This window comes from Sminthopsis crassicaudata, chromosome 1 (genome assembly GCF_048593235.1).
Source record: "Sminthopsis crassicaudata isolate SCR6 chromosome 1, ASM4859323v1, whole genome shotgun sequence".
Lineage (NCBI taxonomy): Eukaryota > Metazoa > Chordata > Mammalia > Dasyuromorphia > Dasyuridae > Sminthopsis > Sminthopsis crassicaudata.
In genome coordinates, this window is record NC_133617.1 from 287722127 (window position 1) to 287746003 (window position 23877).

Sequence of the window (23877 nt, forward strand, 5' to 3'; positions counted from 1 at the left end):
CTCTAATTGGTAAGGGTGTCAGGGTCAAGGTCACATTTCTGCTATTGCTTTTTTATACATTGTAATTTGGGATCACTGATATACATACAGTTTTTACATTGCAATAAAAAGAGTGATTCTCATTTTCTCCTTAACTTGTCATCTTCTCAGAGAAAAAGGGGTAGGTGTCAGATAGTTTTTATAAAAAATATTTTGAGTTCATTATTAAAATTCCCAATATCAAAATGTTCATATCCTTTGATCCAGCAGCCTTACTACTGGGCTTATATCCCAAAGAGATTTTAAAGAACAGAAAGGGACCTTTATGTGCAAGAATGTATGTGGCAGCCCTCTCTGTAGTGGCCAGAAACTGGAAACTGAGTAAGATGCCCATCATTTGGAGAATGACTGAATAAATTGTGGTATATGAATATTATGGAACATTATTGTTCTGGAGGAAATGACCAACAGGATGATTTCAGAAAGGTCTGTAGAGACTTACATGAACTGATGCTGAGTGAAATGTGTAGGACCAAGAGATCATTATATGGATGAGGTACTCTTCAACAATGAGATGAACCAAATCAGTTCCAATAGAACAGTAATGAACTGAACCAGCTACACCCAGTGAAAGAACTCTAGGAGTTCACCACTACATCGAATTCCCAATCCCTCTATTTTTGTCTGCCTACATTTTTTATTTCCTTCACAGGCTAATTTGTGACCATAGGAGAGCAAGAGATCATTATTGATCACAAAATAGAAAATTTTGATTACATCAAATTAAAAAGCTTTTGTACAAACAAAACTAATGCAACCAAGATTAGAAGGGAAGTAACAAATTGGGAAAAATATTTTTACAGTTAAAAGATTCTGATAAAAACTTCCTTTCCAAAATATATAGAGAACTGACTCTAATTTATAAGAAGCCAAACCATTCTCCAATTGATAAATGGTCAAAGGATATGAACAGATAATTTTCAGATGATGAAATTGAAACTATTTCCACTCATATGAAAGTGTTCCAAATCACTATTGATCAGAGAAATCCAAATTAAGACAACTTTGAGATACCACTACACACCTGTCAGATTGGCTAAGATGACAGGAAAAAATAATGATGAGTGTTGGAGGGGCTGTGGGAAAACTGGGACACTGATGCATTGTTGGTGAAGTTGTGAATGAATCCAACCATTCTAGAGAGCAATTTGGAACTATGTGCAAAAAGTTATCAAACTGTGCATACCCTTTGATCCAGCAGTGCTATTACTGGGCTTATATCCCAAATAAATACTAAAGAAGGGAAAGGGACCTGTATGTTCCAAAATGTTTGTGGTAGCCGTTTTTGTCGTTGCTAGAAACTGGGAAATGAGTGGATGCCCATCAATTGGAGAATGGTTGGTAAATTGTGGTATATGAATGTTATGGATTATTATTGCTCTGTAAGAAATGACCAGCAGGAGGAATTCAGAAAGGTTTGGAGAGACTTGCATGAAATGATGCTGAGTGAAATGAGCAGAACCAGGAGATCAGTATACACTTCAACAACAATACTGTATGAAGATGTATTCTGACTGAAGTGGATATCTTCAAGATCTAATTCAGTTCCAGTTGATCAATGATGGACAGAATCAGCTACACCAAGAGAAGGAACACTGGGAATCGAGTGTAAACTGTTTGCACTATTGTATTTCTACCCAGGTTACTTTTATCTTCTGAATCCAATTCTTACTGTGCAACAAGAAATTTGGTTTTATACACACATATTGTATCTAGGATATATTGTAACACATTTAACATGTATGGGATTGCCTGTCATCTAGGGGAGAGGGGAGAGAGATGGAGGGGAAAATTCAGAAAAGAAATTAGTACAAGTGATGACTTTGTAAAAAAATTACACATGCATATATACTGTCAACAATTATAATTATAAAATTAATTTTAAAAATTAATTAAATTAAATTTATTGATAACAAATTAATTAAAAAGAAAAAGAAAAAAAAAACAAAAAATAAATAAAATTTCCAACTAAAATTTTTGTTCATATAGTAAATGAATCCTGAATTACTTGTAAAATGTTGATTCTATGCCCAATTCTGATACTTATCACTTTAAAAATTCTATCATCTCATTATTCACTATATATTATCTAATAACCTCTTTGTTGATGTTTCTTAGTTCTACCTTTCCATAGATGTTCTAACAACTGTCTAAAAACACATCTAAAACTTTTAAGTTTAATCTTATTATTAACATTTTCTTCATTATCTCCTTAAATTTAGATAATAAAATAATAAATAAACACTCCATGTTTATTTATACAATTCCTTGAAATCAGGAAAGAATGTATCCCCCTACCCAAAGTGCCAGTATTCAATCAAAGGAACATAAAACCAATAATTGACTTATGAATACAGGGCCAGTTTTTAAAAAGGGCATATGAATTGCTTGAGATGTGAAATTGGGAGAAATTTCTTTGCTTCAATCTTAGAATCTCACAGGGTTATCTTGTCAGCCTACTCTAGGTCTTTACTTAAAAGTGTCTAAACAGCAAGTAAATGTGGTCCAGTTTCTCAGACACACAGGACTGGATTTCATATTATTATTAAGGACACCATCATCTTTACTCATAAGTTCAACTTATGATGTCTTCAATGTCTATCATCCTTCTAGTATCTTCGCTCCATTATTTCCAATGTCTCCTGTGTACATACTTTGTTTTTTATCCAATGTGATTATTTACACCTCAGGAATCAACAAATGCATTGGTTAATTTCTGAGGTATAAATAATCACATTGCATATTCATCAAAAGGCTCCCACAAGTTAGTATGAGAAGACTCCAGCACACTGTCACTTAAGCTATTCAAGCCTAACTCTATTCTAACCTCTATCATTGTACTTCCAATGTCCTGGAAACATTTTGTTCAGTTAGTCAGCCAATAAACCTTTATTCCGTACCTATTATATTGCAGACATTGGAATAAGTATTGGGGATTTAGAGAAAAATAACATATAGTTCCTGCTCTCAAAGTGTCCCCATAATAATTGGTAAGATAACATGCAAGTATCTGTATAAAAAACAAACTATGTACACAGGATACATTGGAAATAATCAAGAGTGAAGATACTAGAATTACAGGGGAACAAGGAAGGTTTACTTTGGAGGGAAGGCTTTTATTTGGGACTTGAAGAACGTCAAAGAAGCCAGGAGTTAAAGCTAAAGAGTCCTTAATTCTAGACTTGGAAAAAAGCCAGTGAAAATACCTGGAACTGGAAGATGGCATGTCTAGCACATGGAGCTTCAAGGAGCATGTCACTGGATCATAAAGTGTGAATATATGAGTATATGTATATGTTGTGGAGGAAATGTAAAATATGAGAGATTAGAAAGGTGTGTGTGTGTGTGTGTGTGTGTTTATGTGTGTGTGTGTGTGAAATTTTTGAAGTACTTTGAATGCCAGAGAATTTTATATTTTATCTTTGAGGTATTTATGAGATAGTACAGATTACTCATTGGGAGAGGAGATCCTGCATTATTTAGGAAGATTAATTTGACAAATGAATACAAATTGGATTTGAGTAGGTATAGAATTGAAGTAGGTAGACCAACTTTAAGACCATTGTAATTGAGGCAATAGCAATAGTCCAGTTATAAGGTGATCTGGGCTTGCAAGAGGGAATTGTACATTAAAATTATTACAAAAGTAAAATTAAAAACATCTTGACACTTGAGAGAAGACGTGGAGGATGATAGACATTGAAGACATCATAAGTTGCACTTATGAGTAAGGATGTTGGTGTCCTTGATAATAATAGGAAATCTAGTCCTGGGTCTGAGAAACTGGACCACATCTACCTGCTGTTTAGACACTTTTAAGTAAAGACATAGAGTAGGCTGATCAGATACTCTGTCAGATTCTAAGATTGAAGCAAAAATTTTTCTCCCAATTTCACATCTCAAGCAACTCATATGTCCTTTTTAAAAACTTGCCCTGTATTCACAAATCCATTATTGGTTTTATGTTCCTTTGACTGAATGTTGGCACTTTGGGTAGGGGGACACCTTCTTTCTTGATTTCAGGGAATTGTATCTATTTGTATTCCCCCTCCCAAGTTGGAAAGTCCCTGATCTTTCTTCCAATTAGAAATCAGATTGCTAATTTTGTATACTGGTTGATTATTTTCTTTTAATTAGTTGATGTTATTTGATGCATTGTTTTAATGTATCAAAGTCTATCTCCCCTATATTGAGAGTACAGCATTAAAGTGAGCAAGGTAGTTGATCCTCATTCATCAGACAACTAGCATGCTTTGCTTAATACATTAATATACTTGGAAGCTCAAAGCTTTATTTCCTCAGTCATTTCATCTTTCACCCTCCACAACTGTCAAATTCATCTTCCTAACATGTAGATTTGGCTTTGTCACTCCTCTATGAACTAAATTTCAGTGGCTCTCTGCTACCTCCAAGATAAAAAAAAAATATTTTTTCACATTTACATTTTTTTTACAATCTTGCCTTCACATATCTTTCCAATTTTCTAAGATTTTATCTTCTTTTGCCACATTCCAATGAAATCCAATGACACTGACCCCCTCATTACTTCTCCATCTAAAAATACTATTTCTACTTTCCAGGCATTTTCAGACTGTCCCTCATGCCTTGTCTGTTCTTCTTTTCTTCCTACTGGTTTCCCTATCTTCCTTTATGCATAAAAGAGAGAAAACTATTTTATATGCAGTTTTTTTCTTATAGCCTTTAATTCTAATACTTTCAGGTTATTGATTATCTCCAATTTATCTGGTGTATGACTAATTTGTACTTGTTTCATGAAACTATGAGCTGTTCAAGGCAAAGATTCTTTATTTTTCTTTTAATCTTTCTTCTTAAGTCAAATATTTAGCACAGTCCTTGGCACATGATAGGTGCTTAATAAAAGATTTTTTTTTAACTGACTTACTTGTGATCTTGCTTTTGTCACACCTGAAATATGTCACTACTTGAACTTCAGTTTCCTTGTTGGTCATTTAGCATTTGACCAACTTACCTCACAGGATTGATTCAAGGAAATGGTAAGAATACATATATTTGAATATTCTTTGTAACAAATGTTAAATTATGTTTAAGATAATGCTATTACTATGATTATTTGAAATTTAAGAAATAGTGAGAGATATATTTTGTTATGTATTATGACTCCTGAGTGCATCATGGTAAAACCATAAACCCAAGCAAAAGATTTTCATCTTAGCTTTTTTTCAAAATAAATCTTAAGTTATTATATGGTTTGAGTATAGAACAAAATTTTGGAGTATGCCCACTTCACTTAACATAGGAAATATGATGTTGGCATCTGGGAGAAGATATTCTGTTTTTCCCAACCATATGGGAAAATAAGTCTCTTTTAATTGACTGCTTAACTATACAGGTTGAACTTTTAAAACTTCCCACTGAAACAGTCTTGCTTTCCTTCTGTCTGTGCCCAAAGAATCTGAATTCAGTTCACCCATCATGAACTTAACTGCTGAGAAGAAAATTATCATCTTCTTCTTCTCTCTCCTTTTCAGCCTAGTGGCTCTGGGAAATAGGCCTGGGTTTTCTGTGCTGGTACTTTCTGTGCTGTTATAATTGGCACCTGTGGAATATACACTGAACCTATAATTGGAACACAACCATCTAGAAGTCAGGATTCTGGTCAGGAAGTTAATGACATCCAACCTGACAGGGAAGCTCAAAGAAATCAGGGTGCCTAGGACTTGAACCCAAGGTAAGAATTTGTATTTGGAGCTTGGGATAGTACTTGATAGAAATTAAATTATAAATTTAATCCCTTTTCCTATCATGAAATATGATATAGATTAGAGGGAGATTATATCACATGTTGAGAAGCATCTATGCATATTTATTATTATATTTTGAAGTAAACATTCCTTTTTCTTTAAAAATGAGTTCAAATGTGGCACTTGTATACAAAGGACTCTTTTGGAATATAAGTTGTTTTGGAATCAACATTCTAAATACTCCTCCTCAATCTTTTTACAGATATCAGAGAACTTTGGAAGAAGGGTGAGATATTATAATACCCCGGCCTTTAGGCAATAAAGGCCAGTGTAATCACTTTTTTCATTTGTTCTAATATACATTTTTATTGAAGCATTTTGATTTTTAAATATTACCATAGTTTTCCACAGTATCCCTGCTTTTCCCAATCTCAGATCATACTTTGTAACAAATATAAAATGTTTACATAAAAAAAGCAACAAAAATTAGAAGAAAATTTTAACATCTGAAACTGCAAAACTTCTGAATATATGTTTAATTTACAAGTCTTATAGACTATCCAAGTGTGCAAAAGTGTCTTCTATCAGTTTTTCTTTGTTTTTGTTTATCTTTATAATTTTGAAACATTGATATTTTGTGCATGACTTCTGCACATTTATATTATTATAGTTTCTTATATACATTGTTATTTTAGCATTACTCTGTATCAGTTCATGTCGGTTTTTTCTTGCTCCTCCTTTTTGATTATATTAATTATTTCTTATAGTACAATATGCCATAACATTTTGTTTAGTCATTCCTCAATCATATGTATCTACTTTGTTTCCAGTTATTTTGGATCACAAAAAGTATTGACCATTTCAACTTATTATGGTGAAGAGGAAGATCAAAACACACATTCACAATATGATAACAAAGTCAAAGCTCCTATATTCAAAGCTTCCAAGAAAAATAAGGATTGGGCTCAAGTTATGGAAGAGCTCAAAAGGAATTTTGAAAATCAAATCAATTAAGAAACAGTAGAAATTAGGAAAAGAATTAAGAATGGTGCAACAGGATGTTCAAAAAGATAATGAGGAGAACAATGTTTTAAAAAGTTAAATTGACCAACTGGGAAAGGAGGTACAAAATTTTGCTCACTAAAGAAAATTATTCCTTAAAAATAGAATCAAACTAATGACTTTATGAGAAATCAAGATAAAATAAAGCAAAACCAAAAATAAATGAAATATGTTATGGGAGAAACAACTGACCTGAAAAATAGATCTAGGAGAAAAAAAAATTAAAATATTGTGTGGAAACAATCTTTCAAAAAAATAATCAAAGACAACTATCCTTATATTCTAGAAGCAGAAGGTAAACTAGAACTGTAAAGACTCCACTAATCACTTTCTGAAAGAGATTCCAAAATGAAAACTCCTAAGAATATTATAACCAAATTCCAGAACTCTTAGGTCAAGGAGAAAATATTGCAAGTACCCAGAAAGAAACAATTTAAGTATAGTGGAGCCACAGTCAAGGTAACACAAGTTTTTGCAGCTTTTACATTTAACGGTTGAAAAGCTTGGAATATGATATTTCAGAGAGAATGGAGGTAGGATTAAAATCTAGAATCTATCTTCTTCCACAGCAAAACTGGGTATAATCCTTCAGAGAAAAAGGTGGTCATTCAATCAAATAGAGGGTTTTGAAGGATTCCTAATAAAAAGACAAAAGATGTAGGGGAAAGTTGCTTTTTCAAATACAGGACTCAGGAGAAGCATTAGGAGGTAATCAGGAAAGTGATATCATAAGAAACTTAAGAAGGTTTATCTGTTTACATTCCTACAAGGAAGGATGATACTTGTAACTCATTAGAATCTTCTCATTATTAGGGCAGCTAGAAGGAATATACATAGTCAGAGATCACAGATGTGAGTTGAATATAAAGGTATAATACCTTGTTAAAAATTACTAAATTAAAGAGTGAGAAAGGAGTGTACTTGGAGAAAGGGAAGATAGAAGTGGAAAGGTTCAAATTATATGCCACCAAAAAAGAGGCAAGAAAAAGCTTTTATAGTAAAGGAGAAGAGAGGGGAAGAGGGGAAGTTAGTGAACTTTAATCAGAATTGACTCAGATAAAAAATTACATCCATACTCAACAAATATATCATGTGTGTATGTGCGTGTGTGTGCATGTGTGTGTGTGCAAGTGTGTGTGTGAGTGTGTGTGTGTGTGTGTGTGTGTGTGTGTGTGTGTAAACATATTTTAGCCAGTAGGAAAATAGTAAGGAAATAGGACATGAGAAGAGAAGAGGGTAACAAAAGAGAGGACATATTGGGAGAGGGAGTGGTCAGTACCAAAACACTTTTGAGGAGGGACAGGATGAAATGAGAGGGAGAATAAATATGGGGAAACACAATTATCAACATTAATTGAAAAAAAAATTAAAGCCAGTTTCTCTGCTAATGCCTTATTTCTCAAACAGTGAGAAGTGAGTCCAATTTATAAAAAAAAAAAAAAAAAAGAACCATGTCCCAATTCATAAATAATCAAAAGATATTATCTATGCCCAAATGGCTATAAATATATGTATATATATATATATATATATATATATATATATATATATATATATATATATATGTATGTGTGTATATCTCCTTTTACCTAACAACACCACTACCAGTCGTGAATACCAAAAGAGATTCAGGGAAAAAATAAAAATAACATATATCTTATGGAAAAAATTGGAAATTGAGGAGAAGCCTATGAAATGGGAAATCATTCAATAAACTGTGTAATGTGTCAATGACGAAATATTATTTTTCCATGGAAAATGATGCAGCCGGATGCTCTCAGAAAAAAAGAAAAAATCCCTGGAAAGTCCTCCAAGAACTGAAGCAAAGTGAAATTTACTATATATAAAGTAATTGTAATGTCCTGGGATTACTAGCTGTAAATTATTTTGCTATTCACAGAAATACAATCATTTATGATTACTCTGAAGGACTGCTAATGAAAAATCCTATTCATACCAAGAGAAGTATATCAATCTCCATGATCTTCTGATGTAGAAGCTGGTAAATTTTATGTTATCCTGACTATGACTCCATGATATTTGACTTTTTCCTTTTTATCTGGCTGCTAGCAATATATTTTCCTTTGATCTGGGAACTTTGGAATTTGGCTATAATACTCCTTGGAGAGTTCATTTGTGGATGTGTTTCAGGAAGTAATTTGCAGGTACTTTCAATTTCTATTTTATTCTCTGGTTCTAGAATATCAGAGAAGTTTTACTCAATTATTTCTTTTAAAAAAAACTATAAAAGGTATGATTTTTAAATCATGGCTTTCAGGTAGTCCGAATGTGTTAAATATTATCTGTCCTGGATCCATTTTCAAAGAGTTATTTTTCCTGTGAGATATTTCATATTATCATCTATTTTTTTTCAATTCTTTCAGTTTATTATGGTTTCTTGATTTCTCTTAGTCCTTACCTTCCGTTTACTCAATTCTAATGTTTAAGGAGTTATTTTATTCACTGAGATTTTGTATCTTCTTTTTCATTTGGGCAATTCTAATTCTTTTAAAGGTTTTTTTTTAGTGGATTTTTATATATCTTTTCTTCACATGAGTTCTATATTTTAAGACTTTTTTTTTCTTCAGCAAATTTTTGTATCTCTTTTACCATTTGGCCTATTCTGTTTTTTAAGATGGTATTTTCTTCAGTATTTTTGTATCTCCTTTTCCAAGCTGCTGACTTTTAAAGTAATTTTCTTGCATTAGTTTCAATTCTTTTTCCCAATTTTCTTTTCACTCTATTTCTTAATATCCAGAATACTTTTTGAGTCCTTGATCAATTCCTTTTTCTTGAAGTCTTTGAATGTAAGAGCTTTCTTTATTAGCTTCTTCTACAGAGTGTATGTGTTGATCTTCTTTGTCCCACTGTAACTTCCAGTGGTCAAAACTTTTATTTTCTTGTTTTGTTTTGTTTTTGTTTTTTGCTTATTTTCCAAGTCCATTTCTTGACTTTTCAGTTTGTTAAAGTGGTATTTTGCTTCCAGAATAAAAAAAAAAATGCACTGTCCTAACCTTTAGAATTTTTGTGTAGCTGTTTTCACATCTACTTCTAGGGACTTGAAATAGGTTTCCCAATGTGGTATGATCTAAGGAGAGATGTTTACTACTCTTCTGGCCTGTGATCTACTCTATTAGTGACAATAATCAGTCTTTTCTGCCCTGGATTTGTGATGAGGTTCTCTGCTCCACTGCGCTCCATAAGCTCTGATCTGCTAATATTCTTCCTTGTCTTGGGAATGCCAACCACAACTTTCAGCCAGATCTGAGTTTGGGCAAATAGCAGGGTACTTCTCCCCTGCCAACAGAGATTCTTGTCAACTCTTTCTGATTAGTTGTTTGATGTTCTTATGTCTGTGGCCTGAGAGCTCTGGAAGCAGCTGGGTGCCTTAATTTTAGTGGCTCTTAAAGCTTGGTCCTTATTTACCAGGGTCCAGTCTATGCTGGAAAAATCTCAATCTTATCCTGGTGGACATATATTTCCTGTCAACCTTGTTTTTTGTTTTTGTTTTTGTTTTTTTTAATTGAAGCTTTATATTTTCAATACATATGCATAGATAATTTTCAATATTCAGCACTTCAAAGCCCTGTGTTCCAAAATTTTCCCTCCCTTCCCTTTGCCCCCCTCCCCCAGATGGGAAGTCATCCAATATGTTTAAAAATTGTGTAATTCTTCTATACCTATTTCTACAATTATCATGATACAAGAAAAATCAGATAAAAAAGGAAAAATGAGAAAGAAAAAAAATGCAAGCAAACAACAACAAAAACATAAAAATAGTATGTTATCATCCAAACTCAGTCCCCACAGTCCTCTCTCTAGGTGCATATGGCTCTCTCCATTACAAAGCCATTATAACTGGCCTGAATCACCTCACTGTTGAAATGAGCCATTTCATCAGAATTGATCATTATATATATATATATATATATATATATATATATATATATATATATATATATATATATATATATATATTATATATATATATATTTATATATATATATATATATTTATATATATTTATATATATATATATTTATATATATTTATATATATATATATATATGTATATGTATATATATATATATATAGCTTTTGGTGTGTACAATGATCTCCTGGTTCTGCTCATTTCATTTATCATCAATTCATGTAAGTCTCTCCAGGACCCTTTGAAATCATCCTGCTGATCATTTCTTATAGAATAACATTCTATATCATTCACATATGATAATTTATTCAGCTATTCTCCAACTAAATGAGCATCCACTCAACTTCCAGTTTCTTGCTATTACAAAAAGGACTACTACAAACATTTTTCTATCTATATATTCTTTTCCCCTTTTTATGATCTCTTTGGGATATAGGCCCAGTGTCTCTACTGGATCAAAGGATATGTACAGTTTGATTGCCCTTTAGGTATAGTTCCAAATTGCTTTCCAGAATGGTTGAATCAGCTCACAACTTCACCACCAACATATTAATGTCCAAGTTTTCTCACATCCTATCCAACATTCATCATTAACATTTCCTATTATCTTAACCAATCTAAAAATTACTGGTTCCTCAGCGTTGTCTTAATTTGAAATTCTCTGAGCAATAATGATTTAGAGCATTTTTTCCATATGACTAAAATGGTTTTAATTTCTTCATTTTAAAATTGTCTGTTCATATCCTTTGACCATTTATTATTTTCTACCAATCTTCTAAGTTGTCTTTGGGACCTTTAGGTTTGTGAAATATTAGATTGTTGCAGTCATTGTCTATTTTATTCTGTGAGACTTCCGGCCAAGATGGCGGCGTGGAGGCAGACAGCTGCTTGAGCTCCTCCTTTTCTCTCAGAACTTACTTCATGACAAGCCTCTAACTTAATGCTTGACCCAGAAAGAAATCCACAAATAATCGCCAAGAGAAGACATCCTTGAAAGTCGCCAGAAAAGGTCTGTGTTTGCTCGGGGGAGGGTCAATCAGACTGGGCACAGACTGAGGGCAGGCAGCCAGAGCAAGACAGGAAGCTCACACAGCTCAGACCGGAGCAGGAGGGGTGTGATCTCTGCCGTTTCTGTGAAAGGGCTTTTGCCCCAATGTGGATGCTCCGTCTTGGCAGCAAGCCAGGAGCGGCGGAGAGGGTGTAAACACCAGAGGTGAAGATTAAAACCCCAGAAAGCCAGCATCTCTCAGAACCCGGCCACCCCCAACCCCCACCTAGACTGACTCGGTGCATTCTCGGAGCCTCAGAGTGCAGACTCAGTACAGTCATTGCTGTTCTGTTAGTGGCTCTCTGCTGCCCTACCCCCAGTCTATAGAGGAAGCCCATTAACACCATCCAGCCCCATCCCCCGCAAAACAGACCAATTGTTTCTCTTGTCAGTTTGTTTTCTTTGATTCCTACTCTGACAAAATGAACAAAAAATTCAAAAGGGTTCTAACCATTGACAGCTTCTGTGTGGAGAGGGAGCAGACTTCAAATGCTGAGGAGACTAGGAACAGACTGTCCCCAGATGTATCCCCTGGGAGGGATATAAGCTGCTCCTCAATACAATAGAACCTCATAGAGGAAATCAAAAAGGCTCTCACAAGAGAGCTGGAAGAGAAATGGGAAAAGGAAAGGGAAGCTTGGCAAGAGAGCCTGGAGAAGTCATACCATGCATTCAAAGACAGAGTGGATAAAGAAATCAAATCATTGAGAAACAAGATTAGTGAGCTGGAAAAGGTAAACAATGCCAAGGAAAACAGGATTAGTGAGCTGGAAAAGGTAAACAACTCCAAGAAAAACAGGATTAGTGAGCTGGAAAAAGAAATCGCTCTCTAAAAAATAAAATGGATAAAATGGAAAAAAATTCCATAGAAGATAAAAACTCAATTGGACAATTACAAAGAGATATAAAAAAAGTGAGTGAAGAAAATACATCATTGAAAATTAGACTGGAACAAATAGAAATGAATGATTCAAGGAGAAACCAAGAGGTAATCAAACAAAACCAGAGAAATGAAACAATTGAAAAGAATGTCAAGTACCTTACCAGAAAGACAACAGACTTGGGAAACAGATCCAGGAGAGATAATTTGAGAATAATCGGACTCCCTGAAAAATGGGAGGAAAAAAAGAGCTTGGACACCATTTTCGAGGAAATTATCAAAGAGAACTGCCCAGACATTCTGGAAACAGAGGATAAAATAGACATTGAAAAAATTCATCGATCACCTACTGAAAGGGACCCTAAAATCAAAACGCCAAGAAATATAGTGGCCAAGTTCAAGAACCATCAGACAAAGGAAAAGATATTGGAAGCTGCTAGAAAAAAGCAATTCAGATATGGAGGATCCACAATAAGGATAACCCAGGATCTAGCAGCGTCCACATTAAAAGAACACAGGGCCTGGAACATGATATTCCGAAAGGCTAAGGAACTTGGTATGCAGCCAAGAATAACTTACCCAGCAAGAATGAACATCGTTTTCCAGGGAAGAAGATGGACATTTAACGAAATAAATGAATTCCATCTATTTTTGATGAAAAAACCAGACCTACATAAAAGGTTTGATCTTCAAATACAGAAATCAAAAGATTTCTAAAAAGGTAAAAAGAAATATTGAGAACTATACTTCTGTCAAAAAAATATGTAAAGAACATATGTACAATTTGTCTTAGAAACTAGAGGTGGAAAGGAGATTATATCATAAATAAGTGTAAAGTGGTGGTACTACATCTCATGAAGAGGCAAAGGTAACCTATTATATCTGAGAGAAAGAAAGGAGGGAGATGAACATAGCATGTATCAATAGACATATTCGATTTATGGTGAAACTTCTTCCACTTCACTGAAAAGTGAAAGGGAAGGAGTAAGCTAAGGGGAAGGGAATACAGTAATTTAGAGGAAAAGGGGTAAAATAAGGGGAGGATCTTTAAGGTGGGGGAGGGATCCTAAAAAGGGAGGGCTGTGAAAAGCAAGTGGTGTTCACCAGTTTAATACTGGATAGGAGGGTAAAAGGGAAGGAAAGGGGAAAAGCATAAGCAAGGGTTAATAGGATGGCAAGCAATAGAGAATTAGTCCTTCTAACCATAAATGTGAATGGGGCAAACTTCCTCATAAAGAGGAAGCAGTTAGGAGACTGGATTAAAAGTCAGAATCCTACTATATGTTGTTTACAGGAAACACACCTGAAACAGGGTGAGACATTCAAACTAAAAGTAAAAGGGTGGAGCAGAATCTATTATGCCTCAGGCAAAACCAAAAAAGCAGGAGTAGCCATCCTCATCTCAGATCAAGCAAAAACAAAAATTGATCTAATTAAAAGAGATAAGGAAGGGCATTATATCCTGCTAAAGGGCAGCATCAATAGTGAAACAGTATCAATATTAAACATGTATGCACCAAGTGGTGCAGCATCTAAATTCTTAAAAGAGAAATTAAGAGAGCTGCAAGAGGAAATAGATTACAAAACTATAATAGCGGGAGATCTCAACCTTGCACTCTCAGAATTAGATAAATCAAACCACAAAATAAATAAGAAAGAAGTCAAAGAGGTAAATAGAATACTAGAAAAGTTTGATATGATAGATCTTTGGCGAAAGTTAAATGGAGACAGAAAGGGATATACTTTCTTCTCAGCAGTTCATGAAACCTATACAAAAATTGATCATATACTAGGGCATAAAAACCTCAAAATCAAATGCAGTAAGGCAGAAATAGTGAATGCATCCTTTTCAGACCATAATGCAATCAAAATAACATTTAATAAAAAGCCAGGGGAAAATAGACCAAAAAATAATTGGAAACTAAATAATCTTATACTACAGAATGATTGGGTAAAACAGCAAATCATAGACATAATTAATAACTTCACCCAAGAAAATGACAATAATGAGACATCATACCAAAATGTGTGGGATACAGCCAAAGCAGTAATAAGGGGAAGTTTTATATCTCTACAGGCCTACTGGCATAAAATAAAGAAAGAAAGGGCCAATGAATTGGGCTTATAACTAAAATTGCTAGAAAAGGAACAAATTAAAAACCCCCAGACAAACACAAAACTTGAAATTCAAAAAATAAAAAGTGAGATTAATAATATTGAAAGTAAAAAAACTATTGAATTAATTAATAAAACTAAGAGTTGGTTTTATGAAAAAACCAACAAAATAGACAAACTCTTAGTAAACCTGATTAAAAAAAGGAAAGAGAAAAAGCAAATTGATAGTCTTGAAAATGAAAAGGGTGAACTCACCACTAATGAAGAGGATATTAGAACAATAGTTAGGAGCTACTTTGCTCAACTTTATCCTGATAAATTCGATAACTTAAATGAAATGGAAGAATACCTTCAAAAATATAGCTTGCCCAGATTAACAGAGGAAGAAGTAAGTAGTCTAAATAGTCCCATCTCAGAAAAAGAAATAGACCAAGCTATTAACCAACTTCCTAAGAAAAAGTCCCCAGTACCAGATGGATTTACAGGTGAATTCTACCAAACATTTAAAGAACAACTAACTCCAATGCTATGTAAACTATTTGAAAAAATAGGGATTGAATGAGTCCTGCCAAATTCCTTCTATGACACAGACATGGTACTGATACCTAAACCAGGTAGGTTGAAAACTGAGAAAGAAAACTATAGACCAATTTCCTTAATGAATATTGATGCTAAAATCTTAAATAAGATATTAGCAAATAGACTTCAAAAAATCATCCCCAGGATAATACACTATTACCTAGTGGGATTTATACTAGGAATGCAGGGATGGTTTAATATTAGGAAAACTATTAGTATAATTGACCATATTAATAATCAAATTAATAAACACCATATAATCATCTCAATAGATGCAGAAAAAGCATTTGATAAAATCCAACATCCATTCCTACTAAAAATGCTTGAGAGTATAGGAATAAATGGACTATTCCTTAAAATAATAAGGAGCATATATTTAAAACCTTCAGTAAACATCATATGTAATGGTGATAAACTAGAACCTTTCCCTGTAAGATCAGGAGTGAAACAAGATTGCCCACTATCACCATTACTATTCAATATAGTACTAGAAACTCTAGCCTCGGCAATAAGAGCCGAGAAAGAGATTCAAGGAATTAGAGTAGGAAATGAGGAAATCAAAATATCACTTTTTGCAGATGACATGATGGTATACTTAGAGAACCCCAAAGATTCTGCTAAAAAGCTATTAGAAATAATTCAGAATTTTAGCAAAGTCGCAGGATACAAAATAAATCCACATAAATCCTCAGGATTTTTATACATTACCAACACAATCCAACAGCAAGAGATACAAAGAGAAATTCCATTCAAAATAACGGTCGATAGTATAAAATATTTGGGAATATATCTACCAAAGGAGAGTCAGGAATTATATGAACAAAATTACAAAACACTTGCCACAAAAATAAAGTCAGATTTAAATAATTGGAAAGACATTCAGTGCTCTTGGATAGGCCGAGCGAATATAATAAAGATGACAATACTCCCCAAACTAATCTATTTATTTAGTGCTATACCAATCAGACTCTCAAGAAACTATTTTAATGACCTAGAAAAAATAACAACAAAATTCATATAGAAGAATAAAAGGTCTAGAATTGCAAGGGAACTAATGAAAAAAAAAGGCAGAGGAAGGTGGTCTAAGTGTACCTGATTTAAAGCTATATTATAAAGCAACAGTCACCAAAACCATTTGTTATTGGCTAAGAAATAGACTCGTTGATCAGTGGCATAGGTTAGGTTCACAGGGCAAGATAGTGAATAAAAATAGCAGTCTAGTGTTTGACAAACCCAAAGATCCCAAATTTTGGGATAAGAATTCATTATTTCACAAAAACTGCTGGGAAAACTGGAAATTAGTATGGCAGAAACTAGGCATGGACCCATATTTAACACCACATACTAAGATTAGATCAAAATGGGTCCAAGATTTAGGCATAAAGAATGAAAACATAAATAAATTGGAGGAACATGGGATGGTTTACCTCTCAGACTTGTGGAGGAGGAAGGAGTTTGTGTCCAAGGGAGAACTAGAGACCATTACTGATCACAAAATAGAACATTTTGATTACACCAAATTAAAAAGTTTCTGCACAAACAAAACTAATGCAAACAAGATTAAAAGGGAAGTACCAAATTGGGAAAAAATTTTTACAGTTAAAGGTTCTGATAAAGGCCTCATCTCCAAAATATACAGGGAATTGACTTTAATTTATAAGAAATCAAGCCATTCTCCAATTGATAAATGGTCAAGGGATATGAACAGATTTTTTCAGATGATGAAATTAAAACTATTTCCACTCATATGAAAGAGTGTTCCAAATCACTATTGATCAGAGAAATGCAAATTAAGACCACTCTGAGGTATCATTACACACCTGTCAGATAGGCTAAGATGACAGGAACAAATAACGATGAATGTTGGAGGGGCTGTGGGAAAACTGGGACACTGATGCAATGTTGGTGGAGTTGTGAAAGAATCCAACCATTCTGGAGAGCAATCTGGAATTATGCCCCAAAATTTATCAAAATGTGCATACCCTTTGACCCAGCCATACTACTACTGGGCTTATACCCCAAGGAACTACTAAGGAAGGGAAAGGGACCTGTATGTGCCAAAATGTTTGTGGCAGCCCTTTTCATAGTGGCTAGAAGCTGGAAGATGAATGGATGTCCATCAATTGGAGAATGGTTGGGTAAACTATGGTATATGAATGTTATGGAATATTATTGTTCTATAAGAAATGACCAACAGGAGAAATACAGAGAGGCTTGGAGAGACTTACATCAACTGATGCTGAGTGAAACGAGCAGAATCAGAAGATCATTACACACATCAACAATGATACTGTACGAGGATGTATGCTGATGGAAGTGGATTTCTCCAACATAGAGAAGAGCTAATCCAATTCCAATTGATTAATGATGGACAGAACCAGCTACATCCAGAAAAGGAACACTGGGAAATGAATGTAAACTGTTATTTTTACCTTCTGAATCCAATTCTTCCTGTGCAACAAAAAATTCGGTTCTACACACATATATTGTATCTAGAATATACTGTAATATATTTAACATATATAAGACTGCTTGCCATCTGGGGGAGGGGGTTGGGGGAGGAAGGGAAAAAATCTGAATAGAAGTAAGTGCAAGGGATAATGTTGTAAAAAATTACCCATGCATATGTACTGTCAAAAAAAAAAGTTATAATTATAAAATAAAATAAAAATCAAAAAAAAAAAAGAATTATTGTGTCCGAATACAAATTGGAATATACTTTTTTTCTTACTTTATCTTTCTTTGTGGGGAGGGAAATCTGTGTTTTCTTTTACCACATCGGTGTAGGTGGGGAGGAAAGGAGAGCATCTGGAACTCAAAGTTTAAAAGAAATTGTTTTACATATACCTGTGGAAAATAAAAATATTAAATAAAATGTAAGATCCTCAAAAAAAAAAAAAAGAACGAAATCATAAATAAATTGGAAGAACATGGGATGGTTTACCTCTCAGACTTTTGGAGGAGGAAGGAGTTTGTGTCCAAGGGAGAACTAGAGACCATTACTGATCACAAAATAGAACATTTTGATTACACCAAATTAAAAAGTTTCTGCATAAACAAAACTAATGCAAACAAGATTAGAAGGGAAGTACCAAATTGGGAAAAATTTTTACAGTTAAAGGTTCTGATAAAGGCCTCATCTCCAAAATATACAGAGAATTGACTTTAATTTATAAGAAATCAAGCCATTCTCCAATTGATAAATGGTCAAGGGATATGAACAGATAATTTTCAGATGATAAAATTAAAACTATTTCCACTTATATGAAAGAGTGTTCCAAATCACTATTGATCAGAGAAATGCAAATTAAGACCACTCTGAGGTATCATTACACACCTGTCAGATAGGCTAAGATGACAGGAACAAATAACGATGAATGTTGGAGGGGCTGTGGGAAAACTGGGACACTGATGCATTGCTGGTGGAGTTGTGAAAGAATCCAACCATTCTGGAGAGCAATCTGGAATTATGCCCCAAAATTTATCAAAATGTGCATACCCTTTGACCCAGCCATACTACTACTGGGCTTATACCCCAAGGAACTACTAAAGAAGGGAAAGGGACCTGTATGTGCCAAAATGTTTGTGGCAGCCCTTTTCATAGTGGCTAGAAGCTGGAAGATGAATGGATGTCCATCAATTGGAGAATGGTTGGGTAAACTATGGTATATGAATGTTATGGAATATTATTGTTCTATAAGAAATGACCAACAGGAGAAATACAGAGAGGCTTGGAGAGACTTACATCAACTGATGCTGAGTGAAACGAGCAGAACCAGAAGATCATTATACACTTCAACAATGATACTGTACGAGGATGTATGCTGATGGAAGTGGATTTCTCCAACATAGAGAAGAGCTAATCCAATTCCAATTGATTAATGATGGACAGAACCAGCTACATCCAGAAAAGGAACACTGGGAAATGAATGTAAACTGTTATTTTTACCTTCTGAATCCAATTCTTCCTGTGCAACAAAAAATTCGGTTCTACACACATATATTGTATCTAGAATATACTGTAATATATTTAACATATATAAGACTGCTTGCCATCTGGGGGAGGGGGTTGGGGGAGGAAGGGAAAAAATCTGAATAGAAGTAAGGGCAAGGGATAATGTTGTAAAAAATTACCCATGCATATGTACTGTCAAAAAAAGTTATAATTATAAAATAAAATAAAAATTTTAAAAATAAAATAAAATAAAAAAAGGCTAAAAGGTGGGGAACAAAAAAAATATTTTATTCTGTGAATCTAATCTATTCCACTGATCAACTTGTTTATTTCTTAGCCAGTACCAAATGGTTTTGATGACCACTGTTTTATAATATAATTTTAGATCTAGTACAGTTAGACCACCTTCATTTGATTTTTTTTTTCTCATTAGTTCCCTTGAAATGCTTGAACTTTTGTTCTTCCAGATGAATTTTCTTGTTATTTTTTCTAGGTCAGTAAGATACTTTCTTGGGAGTTGGATTAGTATAGCACTAAATAAATTAGTTTAGGTAGTATTGTCATCTTTATTAGATTCACTCAACCTATCCAAGAGCACCAAATATTTTTTTTCCAATTGTTTAAATCTAACTTTATTTGTGTGAAAAGTGTTTTGTAGTTTTGTTCATATAGTTCCTGACTGTCCTTTGGCAGATAGATTGTGAAGTATTTTATACTATGAACAGCTATTTTAAATGAAATTTCTCTTTGTATCTCTTGCTGTTTGATTTTGTTAGTAATATATAAAAATGCTGATGATTTAATGTGAATTTCTGAAATTTTGCTAAACTTTTGGATTACTTCTAATAGTTTTTAGTTGATTTTCTGGGATTCTCTAATAATACCATCATATCATCTTCAAAGAGTGACAATTTGGTTTCTTCATTACCTACTCTAATTCCTTTAACCTGTTGTTCATCTCTTATTGCCAAAGGTTGCATGAATAATACAATACTGAATAGTAATGGTGATAGTGGGCAATCTTGTTTCACTCCTAATCTTAATGGGAATGGTTCCAATTTATCATCATTTCATATGACGTTTTCTGATGGTTTTAAATAAATGCTACTATTTTTAAGGAAAATCCATTTATTCTTATACTCACTACTATTTTTAATAGAAGTTTGTGTTGGATTTTATCAAATGATTTTTCTGCATGTATTGAGATGATCATAGTGTTTTTATTCATGGTAATTGATGTAGTCAATTATGCTAATAATTTTCCTAATATTGAAACAACCCTGCATTACTGGTATAAATCCGACTTTGTCATGGTGTATTATCTGGGGGATAATTTTCTGTAATCTCTTTGCTAATATTTTATTTGTGATTTTTGCATCAATATTCATTAGGGACATTGGTCTATGATTTTCTTTCTTTGTTTTTGTCCCAACTGGTTTAAGTATCAGTACCATGTCTATGTCACAAAAGGAATTTGGTAGGTGTCCTTCATTCCTGCTTTTTTTCTAATAGTTTATATAATATTGGAGTTAATTGTTATTTAAATGTTTGCTAGAATTTGCATATAAATCCACCTTGTCATAGGGATTTTTTTCTTAGGGAGTTGATTAATATCTTGTTCTATTTTTTTCCTCTAAAATGGGATTATTTAAGAAATTTATTTCCTCCTTTTTTTAATCTGGGCAACCCATCTTTTTGTAGGTATTCCTCCATTTCACTTAGGTTATCAAATTTATTGGCATACATTTGAACAAAGTAACTCCTAATTATTACTCTAGTTTCTTCTTTATTAGTGGAAAATTCTCTCTTTTCATTTTTAAGAGTAACAATTTGATTTTTTGCTTTCTTTTTTTCTAATCAAATTTACTAAAGGTTTATTTTTTTCATAAAACCAACTGTTAGTTTTATTTATTAATTCAATAGTTTTTTTAACTTTCAATTTTATTAATCTCTGCTTTTTTTAGAATTTCAAGTTTAGTATTTGATTGGGGGGTTAATTTGCCCTTTTTGTACCTTTTTTAATTGTAAGCTCTATTCATTCATGTTCTCTTTTTCTATTTTATGCAAGTAGGACTCTAGAGATATAAACTTTCTCCTTATTACCACTTTGGCTGCATCCCACAAAATTTTTTATATGTTGTCTGATAATTGTTATTCTCTTGGATGAAATTATTAATTGTGTCTATGATTTGCTGTTTCACACATTCATTGTTTAGGATCAGATTATTTATTTCCAATTACTTTTTCATCTTTTTTCACTTGGCTTTTTATTGAATGTAATTTTATTGCATTGTGACCTGAAAAAATGCATTTACTATTTTTGCCTTTCTGCACTGAATTTTTAAATTCGCACTACTTGCTTCAAGCAGGCCTCCCTTCTTAGAATCCCTCCTCCAAAACTGATACATTATTGGTGGAATTGTGCTCAAAAACTTATCAAAATGTGCATACCCTTTTATCCTGCAGTGTTACTACTGGGATTGTATCCCAAAGAGATTTTAAAGAAGAAAAAAGGGATGTGTATGTGCAAGCATGTTTGTGGCAGCCCTCTTTGTAGTGGCCAGAAACTGGAAACTGAGTAGATGCCCATCAATTAGATAATGGCTGAATAAATTGTTGTATATGAATATTATGGAATATTATTTTTCTTTAAGAAATGACCTGAAGGATGATTTCAGAAAGACCTGGAGTGACTTACATGACCTGATGCTGAGTGAAACGAGCAGGACCAGGAGATCATTATATACTTCAACAACAATACTATATAATGATCAATTCTGATGGATGAGATGAACCAAATCAGTTCCAACTGAGCAGTAATGATTGAACCAGCTACACCCAGCAAAAGAACTCTGAGAGATGATTATGAACCACTACATAGAATTCCCAATCCCTCTATTTTTTGTCTACCTGCATTTTTGATTTCCTTCACAGGTTAATTATGCACTATTTCAAAGTCTGATTTTTTTTGTACAGCAAAATAACTATATGGACATGTATTTACATATCTTATTTAACTTATACTTTAACATATTTAACACCTATTGGTCAATGTGCCATCGGGGGGAAGGGGTGGAAGAAGGAGGGGAAAAGTTGAACAAAAGGTTTTGCAAATGTTGATGCGGAAAATTTACCCATGCATATATCTTGTAAATAAAAATCTATGAACAAAGAAGCCCTCCCTCATTAGAACCCCTTCCCCTTTCATATGCCTTTCCCCTACTATTTCTGTATTCCCTTCTCTTTAGCCTACTCCTTCCCTTTAGGGCTTTTCCCTCCCACTTTTCAATAAAGTTAAAGAAGTTTATATGTAAAACAAATATGTTTAACATTTTCTCTTTGAGGCAAATCTGAGAAGAGTATGATTTGCACAATGTTCTTCCCCCTCCCTTCTTTCTCTCAATTATAATAGGCTTCCTTTGCCTCTTCATGAGATGTAATTTCTTTTTTACCTCCATTTTTCCCTTTTTCTGCTACAATCCTCTTTCTACTTCTAGTTCCTTTTTTATATTATAAGAGTAAAATCAAATTATACCTGCACGCTTTACCTTTCCATTCTCTAAATTCTTTTTTTCCTAGGAATTTTTAACTTTTCAATTAAACATATTCTATTTTTCAAGGAGTTTTTTTTTTCCATTTTGTCAATTATATCTTTTTTTTATTAATTTTATAATTATACATTTTGACAGTATATATGCATGAGTAATTTTTTATAATATTAACCCTTGTATTCATTTTTCCAGATTATCCCCTCCCTCCCTCTACTCCCTCCCCTAGATGACAGGCAATCTCATACATTTTACATGTGTTACAGTATAACCTAGATATAATATATGTGTGTAAATCTAATTTTCTTGTTACACATTAAGAATTGGATTCCGAAGGTATAAGTAACTAGGCTAGATAGACAGTAGTGTGAATATTTTACATTCAATTCCCAGTGATCCTTCTCTGGGTGTAATTGTTTCTGTACATCATTGATCAGGTGGAAATGTTGAAGATATTCACTTCCATCAGAATACATCTTCATAAAGTATTGCTGTTGAAGTGTATAGTGATCTTCTGGTTCTGCTCATTTCACTCAGCATCAGTTCATGCAAGTCTCTCCAAACCTCTCTGAATTCATCCTGCTGGTCCTTTCTTACAGGGCAATAATATTCCATAGCCTTCATATACTATAATTTACCCAACCATTCTCCAATTGATGGATATCCATTCATCTTCCAGTTTCTAGCCACTATGAAAAGAGCTGCTACAAACATTTTGGCACACACAGGTCCCTTTCCCCTCTTTAGTATTTCTTTGGGATATAAGCCCAGTAGTAGCACTGCTGTATCAGTTTGATAACATTTTGGGCATAGTTCCAGATTGCTCTCCAAAATGGCAGGATATAGAGTTGTCTTAATTTGCATTTCTCTGATCAGTAGTGATTTGGAACACTCTTTCATATGAGTGGATACAGTTTCAATTTCATTATCTGAGAATTGTCTGTTCACATCCTTTGACTATTTATCAATTGGATAATGGTTTTATTTCTTATAAATT